The 19,910-nt window shown below is 39.8% G+C and overlaps 1 pseudogene; it reads left to right on the top strand.

Moving 5' to 3' along the window:
- Window positions 1-12,189: 12,189 nt before the first annotated feature.
- LOC137002187 (ubiquitin-conjugating enzyme E2 E3-like) overlaps window positions 12,190-19,910 on the top strand; it is a 31,081-nt pseudogene continuing 23,360 nt past the window's right edge.

Genomic DNA, 19,910 nt, shown 5'->3' on the forward strand with positions numbered 1-19,910 from the left:
TGGAAGCCCATTCCATAACACAGGGCCTGCCACGGAGAATGCATGATCTCCACTCCTCCTTAACCGTGTTCGCGGAACAGACAATAACATTAACTCATTGGCTCTCAAAGAACGAGAGGATTTGTACGGACACAGCATAGCTTTAATGTAATCAGGAGCCTGTTGATGTAAGGCCTTATACACAATGATCAGGACCTTATACTCTATCCTATATAACACCGGAAGCCAGTGTAGAGAAATTAACACAGGTGTTATATGATCCCTCTTAGTGCCAGTTAAAAGCCTAGCAGCAGCGTTTTGAACATACTGAAGGCGAACTATAAGAGATGCATTCAAGCCCAAATATAGGGCATTACAATAGTCCAACCTCGTAGAAATAAAGGCATGAAACAGACTCTAAATCTTTTCTAGAAAGAATAGGCTTCAGCTTGGACAACTTCCTTAACTGATAAAAGGATGATTTTACGACAGCATTTACTTGTCGGTGGAAACAAAGTTCTGTGTCAAAAATGACACCCAGGTTCCTAGCATAACCATTTATGCTGGGAGCAAAATCTTCACTCGCAAATAGATTCAGTAGACTGTTTGTTTCCAAAAACTAAAATCTGAGTTTCATTCTCATTTAATTGCAGAAAATTACTCACCAACCATATCTTCACTTCATTTAAACATTTGTTGAAACTGTCCCACGCAGCAGGCTTATCCAAAGAGAAATATAACTGCAAATCATCTGCATAGATGTGGTAATTAATATTGTGACGTCTAAAAATATACCCCAAAGGCAACAAATATAAAGAAAACAAGGTCGGTCCAAGAATAGATCCCTGAGGGAACCACCCACAAAACATCCACAGTATCAGAAAGACAATCCCCAATCTTAACTGAACATTTTCTTTCCCTTAAATAAGAACCAAACCACTTCAAGGCCACATCATTAATACCAACATCATCTCTAAGACGTGCTAACAAAATCCTATGATCAACAGTATCAAAAGCTGCACTCAAATCCAGCATCATCAAAGCAACACATTTCCCTGAAGCTCTTCCTATTAAGATGTCATTTACGACTTTTATTAGTGCTGTTTCAGTACTATGGTTACTTCTGAAACCTGACTGGAAAACATCCATTATATTGTTAGTTAAAAAATCTATGAGTTGAGTATGGACTACTTTTTCTAAAATCTTACTCATAAAAGGAAGTTTCGATATCGGTCTAAAATTACTCGGATCCTGACTATCCAAAGTAGTCTTTTTTAACACTGGCTCAATAATGGCCCGCTTGAACTCAAGTGGTACTATGCCAGATTGTAGGCTACTATTTATAATTAAAAGAATGCTAGGGCCAATAACATGCATTGCCTCTTTTAACAATTTAGTGGGGAGAACATCATATATAGATGTAGTAGATTTTAAATTCAAGACAATGCGCTCCAACTGTTCCAAGGAAACCAACTTAAATGATGAAAAGACTCAGAGAAGAGTTCTGTGTGAAAGAAGGCAGAGCCTCAGCGCACACCTCCTATTACGTTATCATCACGGGCCAATTGTAGTACGAAGGTGTTTTGCAACTGAAGCAAACTTTTCCTGAGAGTTCGCTTTGGCAAGCCATTTCAAACTCCTAAAATGAACACAAACTGAACTTCGTTTTGGCCTGATTTTGTTTGAAATTACATCAGTTTTTTCTTTCATTTTATTTGAAGTATATCAGGGCCTTTATTTGACCAGGGGTTTGGGGTTCTCAAACAGGGGTTCGGGGCCCACTATGGGGACTCCACTTCCAGAGGGGCCTTAAAGGATTAGTTCACTTCTGAATAAAAATTTCCTGATAATTTATTCACCCCCATGTCATCTGTAACAGGGAGTCTACTGGAGGCAAGTGTAGTGAGAACCCAAGTGCAGTTTATTATAATGAAGTGAACAAGCAAACAAGACAACCACTTGACTTGACCTTGAGCAGACTTGACCTTGAGCAGACTTGACTTAGACTGTAACCTGACAGCAGGTTACATTCACAACACTAGACAAGGTAACAATTAAACATGAGGACTATTTATACAAAGACACTAATGACAAACAAGGAACACCTGTGAACAATCAAGACAAAGAACCAATTACAGGACAGAACTGAAATCACATGACTAGAACAACCAATGAGAACATGACACAGGAGACAGGAGAAGCACATGACATTCACTTGACACAAAACACATGGCAAAACAAGGAAAACAAACAAAGCAATGAAACAAAGCATAACTATAACATAAACCCTGAAATGTGAACATGAAACACCAAAACAAGACATGACAGAACTTGAAGCATGGGAGGACCTGGGCCATGGAGCATGGAAAGACCTGGGCCTTGAAGCGTGGGAGGACCTGAGCCTTGGAGCGTGGGGTCCCGGTGCACTAGAGGACCTGGGCCATGGTTCGATGGTGTACTCTGGCATGGGATGGGTGCCAGATCTGGCAAATTTAGAGTGTACACTTTCACTGCGTTACAAAGGTCATGCGTGATGTAGGCGGAAGTACCAATCCATTGTATACAAAGCAAATGTGCAAAATTAAGCTAAACACCCTTTACAAAAAAAAAATAAAAAATTAAAAACAATGATATTTAACTTGCACATTAGTCAAGTCACCTTTATTTATATAGCGCTTTTTACAATGCAGATTGTGTCAAAGCAACTTTACATTGATAATTGGTATATAATTTTTCCTTTTAAAGAATAGTGTCAGTTAGGGATGGGCAGATTGATATAAAGTATCGATATATCGATACTGACATTGAGTATTGAAAGTATCGATACTCAAATTAAAATATCGATACTAAGGTGTGTTTTTTTTAAACCAGTGATTTTGTTTATTTAACAATAAATTTAATGCATAAAATATGCATTGGATTGGACAAATAATTCGAATTCGGTTGACTACGGTAAACCTCGGGATAAACAGAAAGACTAATATTAGTGTAGATGCCATTCTTTTTCTGATGTAACAAGTACATCTGGTGTTATAGGAAGTGTTTCCGGTTCCAGCTGAACTAATTTATGCAGCCTAATAATCCTTTAACGGATTTGAAAATATAAATATATAATGTGTTATGTGTATGCCAGGTTAAAGAGATGCGTTTTTAGTCTAGATTTAAACTGACAGAGTGTGTCTGCATCCCAAACAATGCTAGGAAGGTTGTTCCACAGTTTAGGTGCCAAATAGGAGAAGGATCTACCACCTGCGGTTGATTTCGATATTCTAGGTATTATCAGCTGGCCTGAATTCTGAGATCGCAATAAACGTGAAGGACTATAATGCATTAAGAGCTCGCTTAGGTACTGGGGGGCTAAACCATTAAGTGCTTTGTAAGTAATTAACAAGATTTTAAAATCTATACGATGTTTAACAGGAAGCCAATGCAGTGACGACAGAACTGGGCTAATATGGTCATTCTTCCTAGTTCTAGTAAGGACTCTAGCTGCTGCATTTTGTACGAGCTGTAGTTTATTTATCAAGCGGGAGGAACAACCACCCAGTAGAGCGTTATAGTAATCTAACTTGAAGTTTTTCGCCCTACCGCAGTAGCCTACTTCCGCCTACGTCACACATAACCTTTCAACATAATGTGTGGTGCATCGCAGAGCAATGCAAGACAAGCATTTATGGTTAAAATGTATATAAATTATTATATTTTTTTTTTTAGAATTCGTTGCGCTAAATAAGACCCTTATTCCTTGTCTGGGATTGTGTAGAGCCCTTTGAGCTGCACTGAAACTCCAATTTGGACATGAAACCCAGTGAAGTCCACTATATGGAGAAGAATTCTGGAATGTTTTCCTCAAAAACCTTAATTTCTTTTTGATTGAAGAAAGAAAGACATCTTGGATGACATGGGGGTGAATAAATTATCAGGAAATTTTAATTCAGAAGTGAATTAATCCTTTAAGATGACATAAAATGGTTTACAATAAGACAAACTAGCTTTGAAATAAGTAACATCAATATATTGCTAATTGTAATTCACCCCCAAACTTCTGGAAACTTAATGAAATCTTGGGAACAGAGCGAGGCCGGTCTCGAGTCCTATGGAGGAGCTCTGGAAGGATAAAAAGAAGAGTGATGACAATGAAGGACGGGAGAGAGCCAGGCCTAGTATTTATGTTGTGTTTTATTATGTTTATATACATCAGTAGTCCATGGGCAGACAAATCCGCATTTTTTCTCCTTTTGTAGTCTGAAAAAGAACAACACTAGGACAAGTAAAAAATGGCTGAATTTTAATTTTTGGGGGGACCATATCTTTCAAAATCTCCTATATAAATAAAAAAATAAATACATGTAGTCCAATTTTTACAAATGAGGATGTCTTCAGGTGTGTTTTTTTTTTTTTTCTGGGGGCAAATTTATCCTGTTTTATCTTTTTTTAACTATTGTTAGTTACGGGGGTAGTTAGTTGTGTGTCAAACACAGAGACAATTGAACTGTAGTCATAGAAGGTCAATATCAGAATTAAATCTATTTAAACATCTATTTTACATTTGCATGTTTCCCTTGAGTGCACCCATACTGACAGTGAATCATGACAAACTATTATCTCAAACATCCCTCATAGACTCACTGCTGAATCCTTTCCAGTCATTTATAATGAGCTCACTAGCTGTAGTTATCTGACTCACTAGGTCAACCTGTTTTGTGTGTGTGTGTGTAGATAAGCAGAGGTGTCACTAAGCTAGTAAATAGCAGGTGGGAATATCAGCTGACGTGCTTCACAGATTGCAGTGGGTGGCTGAGAAGAAATCGTGTGTTCTCCGTTGATGACTTTGCAAGGGATTTTGAATGGACATATTTTGTGAAGTGAACTTGGCACAAATTAGTGAAGTGAACTTGGCACAAATTAGCGTGTAGGGAGCAGTGAACACTGCATAAGGACCCTCAAATTGAAAGCTGTGTCTTGTGTCTTCTGCAGCTTTTCTCCACAGCTTATAATGAAATCAGCAAATTCAGGTGTTTCAAACCAGCAGTTGAAAAAGCAAAGCCACTTCTCTATAACACACTGCAAATCTCTCTGTAATTGTCTCAGCGGGCATCCAGGTTTCCCAGACCTCTCATGTGAGATGTGCTTCCAGCACTCTTGAATTGTTAATGTGCCCTTTTGTGTGTCTCTTCACTAAACCGTTGCCCTTACACCCGGTTAATGGCATATTCTCTCCTTTCATCTCTCAATCGCTTTATGAACAGCAAATATATGAATGTGGTTTTAACAGAAGTTAATGGCTGTGTGTAAATGAGCACAAAGGCAGCTGTTGTTGGATTCCCATGAGGCATTTTGGAGGGCGTCTGGTTAAAGGTCTGCATGTGTCAGGACATTAAGCGAGCACTGGCTGTTCAGGGATTCCGTTACCGATCTGGCACAGACTGAGCTGAACGAAACTGACTCTGGCCACTTTCCCAACAAGAATGGATATCAGCCTCTGGATTGGTGACTGCCAGATTACACTTCTAGACAGAATCAAAGTGATTCTAGTGAGTTTGATATAGATAAGAAATGACAGTACCATACATAGCTGCAGTATCTGAATCACTGGGCAAAATGTGTGGGAACCCTGGCCAAATTACTTCTAACAGTTATTAAAGGGCATGTTTATTTTACTGAGTGAAAAAACATGCCATGGAGTGTCTTTGTATTAGTGTGTTTTACTCCATATCACTGTGTAAATAAATGCTACAGTACTTAACATAGTCACCACTGCATACTTTCACTATTAGTGTTTACTGACATGTTACAAACACTCTTGACCTTTATTTTCAATCTAATCTTTGTGTGATGGCCGTCAGATATGTATACACACAGTGGTGTGTTTGAATAGGAATGTTTGGCTACACTCTTAACTACACGACTTTAGTTAAGTTAACAGGTTATTTGTTTGAGCTAGAAGTTCAATCAGTTATTCACCAGAGGCAGTGAGAGTGGGCGGTTGTCCTGAGTAGTATATAGTGCCCTTTCAGTCGTATTGCGGTGCCCCCTGGAACCAAGGGGAATTTCAAACTCTCACTGGAAATTTGTCTTAAATGGTGAGCTGGTAGCCTGCTATGGGAAATGAGCGGTAGGGCTGCAACAAATGATTATTTTGATAATCCATTAATCTAACGATTATTGGGACGATTAATCAACTAATCATCGATTATTACACTGATAAATCAGTAGGCTTTGTTCAATTATTCCACTTTAGCATTTAGTTAAAGTACAGTATAACTCAATATTTTAACTAGTAAATAAAACAAGGAAATCACTTCAGCTTCTGAAAGTGTATTTTTAATGATTTTCAAGCCAACTGAATAGACCAATCTCCTTTAGGTTTTCTTTCCTCCTCAGAAGTCAAGTCAAGTCACCTTTATTTATATAACACTTTTTACAATGCAGATTGTGTCAAAGCAGCTTTACATTGATAACTGGTATATAATTTTGCCTGCACAGCAGCTCTTAAAGAAAATGGTGTCAATGCAGGCAGATCAAAGCACTGTTGAATATCAAATGTCAAGTGTCCCCAACTAAGCAAGCCAAAGGCGACAGCGGCAAGGAACCCAAACTCCAACAGGGGACATCAGGTGGTAAACAGGTGTTAAAATGGAGAAAAAAATCTTGGGAGAAACCAGGCTTAGTCGGGGGGCCAGTTCTCCTTTGGCAAACAATGCTTTGTTACGATTCAGGTAGCTGTCATAAGTCCGATGGGATCGCAACATTCAACGTTTTTATTTCAGTTCCATCCAGTTAAGGATCGTATTCATCATACCGGTATGGACGGTTTGTTGAGGAACTGTGTCACTGGCTGTCATGTCGATGAGGCCTTCACAGTGGATGATCTAGTTGACGCGATCTCTGCTGATACTAGGGCTGCATTGTGGTCGTGTCAAGGCGCAGGTCCTCGATCTCACCTGGATATGGCCCGGATGTTTTTAAGTCTGGGAATTGTAATAATAACCATATACTAACAGTAAAAATATGAATAGGTAATATTGTGCATTTTTTGGAATAAAGCCCCTCTATATATACACTGTTAGCCCGGATAAGTTGAATTTACTTAAAAAATTTGAGGAAACTGGTTGCCCTAAAAAAATTAAGTAATGATTAAGTAATGTGAACTTAAAAATTCAAGTTCATTTAACTTAAAATGTTTTGTAATATTAATTACTTTGTAGTTATTACACATAGTATAGTTAAGATCAATGTACTAAGCAAGTTAATTTATAGCAACTTCTATTTTACTACAAAATTAAGAAAAAAAGCAAATAAAAGGTACATTAATTCAATTTTATGTTTTATTTTAATTCAATTCCAAATACAACATTTTATGTCCTGAAAACATTTCCTTATAAAACATGAAAAAAATAGTTTTAACAAATCAGCTTATTGTTAAGCACATAAATAGTCTATCTCAGAATCACAACAAACTGCATCAAAACTATATGGTTTGTTCACACTCCTGAGTTCACAATAGTGGCAGTATTCCATTTTAGGTGCCAGCTCACATTTTCCTAGGTTGAGCATTACCTGCTGAATAAAATATAAAGTATTTTTCATACAGTTAGGGTAGTCCAGTTGCAGGGCATAAATCAGTCAGAAAAAAGGACACAGAAGTCCTGAGGTTGGTCGGTTCATCCATCACCAAACATCCTTCCAAGACGATCTTCACTCATGATGGGTTTAGCTGAGCACTTTATAGATCAACACAGACGATTCTCACTGGAGTTTGCCTGTATGAGTCCTTGTCAGCTGCAACCTAGTAGAGGAAGACAAAGATCGACAAAGACATTATCATATAATAATGCATCAGATAATGGTATTGTCAAATACTCCATGCATCAATACATACCTGGTTTACTGTAGAAAGAGCTGGGCATTGAAGTACCATCAGGCTGATGTCAGGCTCGTCGTTGACAACTTTTCTGTGAGGAGCAAACATTAAAGTTAAAGTCTTGATAATGGCACCTGATTTTATGGTTTACATGTAATTGTGCACTGTGCAGTATGCAGATTAATAAAATAATCAGCCAAAGAACAGGTCTCAGTAAACCCACATGACACACAGCTGATATGGAGTTTTTGGTGAAGGCTGTATAAGTGTACATATTCTGCATAACGTGTGATATAAATGTACATGTATATGTTCCAGATGTAAACAAGGAAATTGTTCTGTTCTTGTATAACTTCATTGTTTGAGCCTATAATGTTTAAATAGCTGAGCTTTTTCACAGTTATAAGGGCAATACTTACACTTCTAATCCAAAGCATCTCTTCTTGACCTGCAACACAAAACAAGATAGTCTGTTGTTAAGAAAGCTATGAACCTAGATAAAACAGTATATCTGTTTTTGTTTTCAACTCGTTAATTAACTTTAACTTAATCTTTCAAGCCGTGTCGAAATAAAACACGGTCGTTAAATTATTGCACTCACCATTTTCACGCTTCATCCTCCCTCCTCTGCTGGGAGCGCGGGCGCGGTGTTCGCCGACAGCCAGAGGTTCAAACTAAGTTTACACGCCCAACAACAGCTCCTCGTGTGAAAAAGAAACAAACGACGAAATAACGCGCGTCGAACTCGCCGATCAGGGGTTCATGCACGGTGATCCACCGCACGCGAGAGAACACTAGCTAACCGGAGAAAACAGTTCCGTCGTTTAAACTTTAACAAACGATTTTCACTGCTCACAAACAGTCTCTCAGGGGGGAAACGATAAAAAGGCAAATGTTTGGAAAAAATATGTCTGTAGAACTTGCGAAAACAAATGTTCCAACTTCTCATCAACAGCTCCTTGAATTCACACACACCACGACAAAATGGCGTCATTACCTGCCGTAAACCAATGTGTAAGAGGCGTGGTCAGGAGAAAAACTTAATAATTTAAGTGCATTTAACTTAAATTTATTAACACATTCAAATTACATCCACAATTTAGTAGAATATACTTATATTTTATAAGTAATGCAATCAAACTTAAATATTTTAAGTATATTGTAATTATATAGTTTAAGTAAATATAAAATCCGGGCTAAGAGTGTATATATATACATACACACACACTAATTATCGAGTTTATGGTCATTGAATGGCTTTCCTGGAGGTAAATGTAACATTTTGTGACATATTTGTTTGTAAGCTGTTTTATTGACTTCTTTCTGTGGTTAAAACTCTGATTAAGTGATTACATTAGAGATGGATTCATTTCAGTAAGTTGTACTGTATCTTTCAACATACTTTTTGATGTTCATTCATGTTTATTTCATGCTGTAATAGCAAAGAAGAAGAGATAATAGGTTCACGTGCCACTTGACCCAAGGCGCTACAGCGGTCTGTCACACCACGTTAAAGAGCGCCAAAACCACAATGCATTGTTTGAATCCCGTAGTAAAATTGACAATTTCTTATCTGTCGGCATGTTGTCTGTGTCCTCTTTGCTCTGCTGTGTATCTTTTGCTGCGTGAGAAAATGGACAGTGAGAACAGTGAGTTTGAATGAGAGTTGGTGGCCCTGCATGACAGCATTTTATTGTAGTTATGCTGAGTGTTATATTTGTTGCGTTTATGCTATGGTAATGTCCCACATTTTACGGTTCGACTTCATTTGCACTATGCACTACAAAGCGCTGTCTTCTTTTATTGGATTGGTCGAAAATGCCGACTAATCGTTTCAGCCCTAATGAGCAGCAGTGTCTACCCTCTCCTGACTCCCCCTTTGTTCATGACCACTCATCAAGCCCCAGTTGGCCCACTTTGGACCTAGCTATTCGGCGGGCCGGCAATCCTTGTCCATTGACCCCAAGGAAGCCAGAAGAGCCCCTAGTCAAGCCCCGGAAGTGACAGTGGCAACGCGACTGATGACCCTGGTACACACTAGCACTAGTATACACTTTTGGCCTGACAGCAGAAATGCAGCTAATTGTTCATTGTCCTATAGCGTTATGATGAACTTGTCATGGCTGAGTCAAGGCGAAGAGAGGAGATGTAGATCTTGATCTTGAGCATTTACTTTATTAGGTGTACAACATAATCAGTTACTAAGGAAACAAACTAGTGACTACAGCAAAGGAAACCGGAAGGAAATACAGATAAAAAAAAAAGAAAGAAAGAAAGAAAGAAAGAAAGAACAAAATGTCCCCACAAAGATGGCAATATCTAAAATTCTTGTCCATGTGGGGACGATTTTTTGGTCCCCATGTGGAAAACAGCTTACAAATAATTTTTTTTTTGAAAATCTAAAAATATGTTAAGTTTTCTGAGGTAGGTTTAAGGTTAGGGGATATAATATACAGTTTGTACAGTATGCAAATCATTTCGAATGTCCCCATAAAACATGGAAAACCAACATCTGGGTTTATTGTAATTTGGCATACTCCTACATAATTTAAATTTTCTTAACTCTTTTTTTTTTTTTTTTGCTTTCGAACGTTTAAACTATAAAGCGTTTTTTATTTTTTATTTTTTGCAGAAAACTGCTGGGAGAGCTTCTCTTTTGTTGACAACAGATTTGTAAACTATTCTTATTACAAATTTGGAAAATGTCGTCATATGTTGCACATTAAAATCTACGTTCTAAGCAATCCAATCTCACAGCACTTGCAGAGATTGCACAGCTTCTTAAATAAGTTCAATAAATACATGAAATATTGATTTTAATTCATTCATTTGAGTTTAATAAAATGCGAGAAGATGAGTTGTGCAGAGCGATATGAGTATTTGGTCAGTGTGTGCTTTCGGAGTTCAAATATTTTCATATAATTGATCATTGCTCCAAGAGTGACATAATCATAGTTAATGATTTCTTCATGAATTTATTTTCATATTGACAATGTTGTTAAACTGGTCTTGTCTATTGCCTTATATCTATCAGTGGCTTTCTCAATGACAAATTGTACTGCTGGTCCATTCACACTCTGTCATTCCAAACAGCACCAGAATTCCCATCCTGTCGTGACGGATTGGTGTTGTTACCATGGAAATCCTCCCCTGCAGTAAAACAGGGATTTTTCATCCCCTTGGGAGAGGTTGCTAGGCAACATTGCCTGAACCAATAGGGACTTGTTACAATTAGTTTGAGCTTATGGAAAGGTCAGAGGATGTGTGATATACACCAGGGTCATGGAGCTCCTAGCCTCATTTCTGCTCATTCACACATAAGACTTTTGCTGACACAAGACTTCAGCGAAGCCACAATTTTTTTTTTTTTTTTGCCAGGAGATATGGGTAATTTCCAGACTTGTGCTGTCTTGTACAAATCTGTTAAGTGTATCTTGAGCTGCAAAGTCAAATACTGAGCGTGATTGTCAGTGAGCACATCAGTCTGTTTTTATTCATTTTTAATTATTTTATTCATTTGTTTTCTTCAATAAAATTGGTGAAAATTACAAGTGGATTTAAAACAAAAATAACATCTGGAGGACAAACCAATTTTTTGAGAAAAAAAAAGAAACGTGAGTGTTTAAGCACTCAAATAGAACAACTGATGATGACAAGGAAATCCTCTCTCACACTTCCTGTCTGCACACACACTGAAGTAGAGGAAGCCAAAGATAGTTTCTGAACAGAGGCTGCTGCTAATAGTTCCTGTTTTTTTTCTCTCTATTTTTATTCTTTTTTCTCTCCATGTGTGTCTGTGGACAGAAATATCTCTGGAGAGGAGATTGCTTGTGAACAGACTCCCAGTCGACTAGTCGATGTCTTGTTTGTTGCATGTTGTTATATTGGCATTTATACAGAGCTCCAGGAAATACCTTGTTTTGTGTGTATGGTGAGGTGCATACTCTTGATCCTCTGGTCAAACAAACAAACAAAAAATGGGATTTCATTGGCAGATGCTGGCACTAAATAAATGTATATGTTGGTAATGCATAAACACTCTTACAGTAATAAGATCGGTGCATTGTTTGCTTTAATGAGACCCCAATGTTTTCTACACTGTACCTTCATATCAGCTACATGAACAAGAAACGAAGTGTAAGCCTAGATTGTGTTGCTTACACATGCACAGATTTACAGTATATACATCGGTGCCCTGCAGTTAAAAATCCTGAATTAATGAATGAATGAATTTCTAATGATCCAGTATAGGATAATGTTTGCTCCCATTGGGATTGATTCTGATTTCTAAAATTATGATATAGCTTTCTATTAGCTTTCCTTCAGGCTTTTTGTCAACAGCCAAATCCACATATGAGCCTAATAGAATAGCTGTCCTCAGTTCCAGCAAGCTTTGGTAGCCAAATATTCTGGCACAGTAATGTTATCCCATAATTTCCCATTACCACACATGGTAGTGCCTGGAAGTTTGCACCACAAACACACATTTTCAGTTCATATTCAAAGATTATGTCACACTAAAAATGAGTGCATAATCTGCATCTTTTTGAATCAATCTAATGTTTCAGTGCAGCTACTTTCTTTGCATTTATTTTCAGTACCGGCCCTAAAGGAGACAATGTCTAGGATGGAGGTCCACTATCCTCCAGGTTCAGTGTATGAGGGAGGAGTGTTCTTCCTGGACAACGCTTTCACATGAGACTACCCCTTCAAACCACCCAAGGTCAGAGCCTTCTTCCAGACTGTAATTACAGTACATTCTTTCATCGTTTACTCTTGTTCATGTCAGTTTTAGTTTGAGGAAATTCACACAAACTCTTCCCTTTTCTGGAGTGTAGTGTATGAATCAATACAGAAAGTCATGTTTATAATGACCGGAGGGTGAGTAAATGATTTGGACTATCAAGTTTAAGTTATTTAATCAATATATCTTCATTTTTGGAGGGATGTTGTATTATTGCTGTCAATAGATAAAAAAATATATATAATCACATTTTCTGTAATTTTTCACAATTAATTACACACATTAAAATTTGTAAAATATTGTTATATTGTAATACATATTTTCACAATAAAACTCCAAATTAAAGGGATAGTTCACACAAAAATGAAAATTTGATGTTTATCTGCTTACTGTTACGTGCTGGTGTGGTAGAGATGAGTCGGTAACGGACGAGGAAGTGGGTGCAGGTGTGGAGAACAGGAGGATATTGGGAAATGGAGTCCAGGGGAACAAGGGATCTGTAACAGTACCTGCCCCTCCTGGTAGGCGCGTCCTCGCGCCGTAGATGTAACAACCGGGAGTGGGGTGGGCGCCCTGGAGACCTCAAGCCAGAGCAGGGGGAGGAGCAGACTGGAGTGGAGGTCTCCAGGGCAGGTTCAAAAGCCATGGCGGGTCAGGAGCCGTGGGCGGCCATGGCGGGTCAGGAGCCGTGGGCGGCCATGGCGGGTCAGGAGCCGTGGGCGGCCATGGCGGGTCAGGAGCCGTGGGCGGCCATGGCGGGTCAGGAGCCGTGGGCGGCCATGGCGGGTCAGGAGCCGTGGGCGGCCATGGCGGGTCAGGAGCCGTGGGCGGCCATGGAGGGTCAGGAGCCGTGGGCGGCCATGGAGGGTCAGGAGTCGTGGGCGGCCATGGTTGGTCCGGGGCCGAAGGATTAGAGCCGTTGAGCCCAGGTGGCGGTGAGGGACCGGCGGGTGATGGCTGAACTGTAGGCTCCGCCGACCGAAGTGCAGCCGGGGCTCCAGAAGGCCGCAGTGGAAGCAGGAAGACATACAACAAAACGAACACCGGGGGGAGTGAGGAGGCCAACTGAATCCGAGGGACGGAGTGATGGAGCGGAGACGGAGGAGTGTAGTCCAGAGGGGAGGGCAGGCTGACGAGTGAACAAGGTGTGAGTGGAGGCAGGATGGATACTGGTGAAACTGGTGGACTGATGGACAACGGTGGAGCAGAGGGAGGTTGGAGCCGGGGTGAAGGTAATCGCCCAGAGGTCCGAGGTGGAGATCTGGGAGAGGGGGCTTGAGGTGGAGGTTCAGTGCTGAGACATATGGACGGAGGTGGGAGAGGGAGGCAGGGAGGGAAAACAAAAAAAGTCTTTGGGCTGGCGGATACAAAAACACAGTTCATAGGAGCAGTTTGCTCGGCGGCGGCGGCTGGAGCGGCGGGCTCGGCGGCGGCGGCTGGAGCTGAGGGCTCGGTAAAAAAGTCAATAAGCCAGTCCAGATCTGGCGGCTCGCACAGGGTTGGAGCGGGCTCTGGAGATACTGGAGCGGGCTCTGGAGAGACTGGAGCGGGCTCTGGAGAGACTGGAGCGGGCTCTGGAGAGACTGGAGCGACTGGCTCGCAGGAGACTGGAGAGCGCTCGCCCTTCTTCCTCTTCCTCCTCTTAGGTTTACCAGACCCAGTGGAGATTTGTGGGCCCGGCAGGACACAGGGGGAACATTCACTGGAGGGGCATGAGGAGGAGGATGGAGCTCGGCAGACTGGCCAGGCTGCCCGTGTTTTTGGAAGGACTGGACGAGAGGAACACTTAACATCCTGAACTTCTTGGATAAAGAATTGGGAGCAATTTAAATACAAAACTAAATTTATAGCATCAGCTAAGGAGACACAATCGTCAGGTTCGGAGAAGCGGATGGTGTCCTCGTCCAGTCCATCCAAAAACAGGGCGATCAAATGAGCATCTGACCAATCTGTCAAATAAGCCAACTCAACAAACTCCTCCACATACCTCTCCAGCGAACGTCCAACCTGGAAGATGCTGATGAGCTGGTCAGCCGCTGATGTCGGCGTGAGAGGCTGTGGGGGAGCTGGAGCCACCGGAATCAGAAATAACCCCATCTGTTGGCTTGTGGATATCCAGCGGTTTGGGTCTGTCCTTCTGTTACGTGCTGGTGTGGTAGAGATGAGTCGGTAACGGATATCCACAAAGAAGAGCGTTTATTCACAATAGTAGCGAGGATACACACATCAACACATCAAACTAACATTCAGGACAGACAAGGAGTGCAGGGAGTGAGTGCATTATAAAGGGTGTGCTAATGAGAGAGTCCAGGTGCAGGTGATCCGTGAAGATGGGGAGATGACGAGGAAGTGGGTGCAGGTGTGGAGAACAGGAGGATATTGGGAAATGGAGTCCAGGGGAACAAGGGATCTGTAACACTTACCCCCACCAGAAACAAAGGTGGCTTTGTTTCTTCAGTAGAACACAAATTATGATTTTTTAACTCCAACCGTTGCGGTCTGTTAATTGTGTAATGCATGTCAATGGGAATTCCATCTATAAGAGTCAAAAAAAAAAAAAAGCCCTGCGGCTCGTGACAACACACTGATGTCCTAAGACACGAAGCGATCGGTTTGTGCGAGAAACCGAACAGTATTTATATAATTTTTTACTTCTGAAACACCACTATATCCAACTGCTCTGCACGTCCAGTTGGTAAGGTCTGAACACGCTCTGACAATGGAAGTGATGTCTCCCACTCATTGAAGCAAAGTGCGAGAGATCACTTCCATCATCAGAATGCATTTTCCGACCTCACCAACCAGATGTGCAGGGCAGTTGGACATAGTGGTGTTTTAGAGTTGGTGTTTTTGGTTTCTCGCACAAACTGATCGTTTCGTGTTTTAGGACATCAGTGTGTCGTCACGAGCCGCAGGGTTTAATTTGGATTTGTCTGTGCATGTTTTTTTTGACTCTTGTAGATGGAATTCCCTTTGACATGCATTATACAACTGACAGACCACAACGGTTGGAGTTAAAAATCATCATTTGTGTTCTACTGAAGAAACAAAGTCATCTACATCTTGGATGCATTGGGGATAAGCAGATAAACATCAAATTTTCATTTCTGGGTGAACTATCTCTTTAATGTTGAAACAGCATAAAGATGGCATATGTTTAATGGCATTTTTTTTTTTTAACTTTAAATGTATTGTTCTCAATTGTTCTCAAAACCTTGATTTAAGTGAACTTAAAACAACCTTCACATAAATGTGCCTTTAAAGGGTTATTTCACACAAAAATGAAATTTCTGTCATTAATTACTCACCCTCATGTCGTTCCACACCCGTAAGACCTTTGTTCATCTTCAGAACACAAATTAAGATATTTTTGATGAAATCCATGGTTATCTGATCCACACATAGGCAGCAACATCATTGCACCTTTTGATGTCCAGAAAGGTACTTAAAAACATGGTTAAAATAGTCAAAGTGTCTACAGTGGTTCAACCTTAATGTTATCAAGCGACGAAAATACTTTTTGTGTGCAAAACAAAACAAAAGTAACGACTTTATTCAACAATTTGAACCGTTGTCATAGTGAACTCAGTGCAGGCTTCCTTTTTTACATCCGAACGCCAACTCAGTATTGGCTGAAGCTGAACACGTGAGCAGCATGACACATGCATGTGATGCTGACACAGGACCCGGACAATATTGAGCCAGCATTCGGACGTAAACAAGAAAGCCTGCACTTCACTACATATGACAACGGTTCAAATTGTTGAATAAAGTCACTATTTTTGTTTTGTTTTTGTGCCCAAAAAGCATTCTCGTTGCTTGATAACATTAAGGTTGAACCACTTTAGTCACATTGACTATTTTAACCATGTTTTCAACTACCTTTCTGGACGTCAAAAGGTGCAGTGACGTTGCTGCCTATGTGTGGATCAGATACCTTAATATCTTAATATTTTAATATCTTAATTTGTGTTCCGAAGATGAAAGGTCTTATGGGTGTGGAACAACATGAGGGTGAGTACTTAATGACAGAAATTTCATTTCTGGGTGAACTAACCCTTTAATATAGTGTATATAGTATAGGGATGATTTTGTCTCTGTCAATATCAGCTCTCTCTGTTTGAGTGAGAGCTGCCAGTTCATTTTTCCCCACTAAGTTTATTTTGCGCATTAACTTTCACTTTAATTTAAAAAATGACTGGTTGAAACATATCAATATTTATATGTGAGAATTGATCCTATTGATACAATGTCAGTATCACAAGTATTTGCACATGCCTCTTAAAATATGTAGACTAGAAAACCCAGTTTCCTGATGTCAAGTTCTGGTCTATCTCCTCTTTCTCTCTCTCTCTCTCTCTCTCTCTCCCTTGTCTTTTGATGATGGGAGGGAATCTGTGGTGTCCTTTTAAAAATATGTGGTTTTACCTGCTCTCACTGCTATATTTCATCTGCTGATGTGACAGCAGTCCTGTGGCTTTTATGGTCCTATAACTTTCCATACTTTCCAGAACAAGTTCTGAAATCTCTAACTGAAGACAAAAATAGATGTGTTATGTTATGGGCTGGATTTTTTTCTCAAGAAACCATTTTTTAGTGTCTTTCAAAAAGTTAATTTAATCATTAAAGCCTTGAGACTGAAATTGGTCCAAAAGAGAGCTTGATCTTAGATCAGCAAACTTCCCAGATGTAATTATCCCAGAAAGCCTTCTGTAGAAAGATGGGCCGTCACCCCCTTCAGCACAGCTTTCACTTTGGCTCTACTCACTGCTAGTTAGCTGTTAACATCTTGTGTGGCCGTAAAGAACACATTAAAGTGATAATATGAGAAGAGAGTAGGGGAAATATGTGTGATTTAATGAGATATAATGATCAGATAATGAAGAGATGATGACATGATACAGAATGTGTTGTGAGTGACCCTCAGGACTGATTCAAAAACATTTCAAAATGATTTGTTTCACCAAAAATGTTCAGAATCTATATGCTTGCTCAATAAATGTGCAGAAAATTGCTATGAATTTATCACTTAAGCTGGGCCCTAATGAGTCTTTATGAAGCTTAAGTACCTTGTGATATATTGAGTAATCTCTGAAAGAAATCCTATCAAATTTTTTTTCCAGTAAAAAATCTAAACATAAAGATTTGCAACTTTACAAAGTAAACAATGATCCAAAAAAACAAAAAAAAAAAACACTTAGCCTCTTCGCTAATTAGCACACAAAATACCATTGCTACTTCCGCCGCTTCACCGGAAGTTGTACCCACGTTCTCTTTTACAGTAGCGCCCCGCGGAAACAGGTGGATAGAAAAAGATACATTTTGCTTGAGAATCAGAAAAAATGAACTGCAGAATACAAACATATTTCTCCGGGCATTTCTCTGCCTGTTTTGTGTGGGATAAGTCTCCTTTATTTATATAGCCTTTACTCAGTGGAGATTGATTCAAAGCAGCTTTAAGTGGGCCCCGGTATTCACCTTATTTTCCGCGACAACAAGGGTGGCGCCATTACGTTCGTTTTGTCACCTTACTTCCGGTTGAGGGACCTAAGCTAGTAGTCGCCAGAGCCGTTGTAGTCGCTAGCGGTAATCCTATAGCTGTAACGGTAGATGAGTATTATATGCTCAGTTAGGGGCTGTCATAACAATTAGATTAAGAAGAGAGAACAGTTGAAACGGCATCAACGATGTTACGAATACAATGTGAAGCGGTCCGAGGTTTCTGGTGCACTTTACACCCACCACCTTAAGACGAGGAGCACCTGAGGCAATGGCTGAAGGCGCTAAACTTGAAGTGACCACCCAAGCGCCCTTATGCGTGTTCGTACCATTTCATGGATGGGAGGCCGACTGACAAACACCCTTTCCCCGAGAAATGGCTCGGCAACGATGTTCCGGTAAATAAGTCATGGCGGATGCTGAACTGGTTGTCAGATTCAGGTAAGCTAACTTAGCTAGCCATGTACATGTTAACCTAACATTAGATTTGTGAAGTCCCTTCTATGAATACAGTTAAGAAGAGCAGTTTGCAAAATACAACGAATCTTGCATTAATTGCCACCTATATATTTCATAAGTAAGATAGTACAATGGTACATATTTAAGATAGGATTGTGGTACATTATAGTTTAATAATAGCTTAAGTTAGCTACTTACATTATTCCTGTAATTCATAGAGATTGCAGGTGATAGCAGGCCAGCTAGCTACATCTCTCATATTGATATTGACCTAACTATTAACACTAGTTAGAGATTGTGTATATACTGTCTCGTTTTTAATGCATCTCTCTCTCACACTGTTCTGTTAAAGTATGAGTGCAATCTTACATTAATTCTCATGATCAATAATTACTAATGTAAAAAAAAAATGTGTATGGTTATATTATTTCCACAGATGCATCGATGAGCGTCAGTGATCAACTGTGAAGATGATCACATCCTGAACTGTGATGCAGAAACACACTGGGAGGATCCATCTGTCTCTGACCACAACTACACTTCAAAATCACATCTCAGTCTGAAGCCTCCTACATCTGATATGAGAATGAAATGCGTTGAGCTGGTGCCATTGTACACAACTCTGCTGAGAAACAACCACAATTCATTCAGTCGCCGAGCACCTTACCAATACATACACCAACAGTTTCCAGCTACACACTTGGGATCAGCTCCTGACGACTCTGATGGAGCTGCGTCGTAATTTATTGCAGGGTGATCATTAGGGTGGTCATATCAGGATGATAATTTATATCAGCACTGGAGTAAACAGTGATGTCATCATCCAGCTAAGTTCAGTTTGCATACAATGTTGTCAATGCAGACAGATCAAAACACTGTTGAATATCAATGGAAGGTGAAACGTGTCATTCCAGCATTCACCAAGATGTGAATGCTATGCAATGCAACTTTCTGAAGAAGACACCACCAACACCAGGCGCATCGCTAATGTACATGGGTCATATGACTGAAAATCTTCAAAATCCTTTCTTACAACAGTTCAAATTAACCTCACCCCTAAAATTGATCATTTAGACAATTTGACCATTTTACCCTTCTGAGCAACATAATTTCTGATGTAGAGGATGAATAAATGTTGATTTTAGGTATGTTTCTCTGTGCTGTGGTTTTACTTTAACTAATCAGTGTAAATAGTGTATGTAGATATTTTTATGAACCTTTACAATATGACCAAATGTTGTCTATCTTAAAATTATTTCTATAAACCTTTACAATATGATCATATGTGATGGGGTTTCCTTTTATCTTTACAATGTGGCCAGATGTTAGCTGTCAGTATCTTTTTAATAAAACCATATAATGTGA

The sequence above is a fragment of the Chanodichthys erythropterus genome, chromosome 15, assembly GCF_024489055.1.
Source record: "Chanodichthys erythropterus isolate Z2021 chromosome 15, ASM2448905v1, whole genome shotgun sequence".
NCBI classification, from domain to species: domain Eukaryota; kingdom Metazoa; phylum Chordata; class Actinopteri; order Cypriniformes; family Xenocyprididae; genus Chanodichthys; species Chanodichthys erythropterus.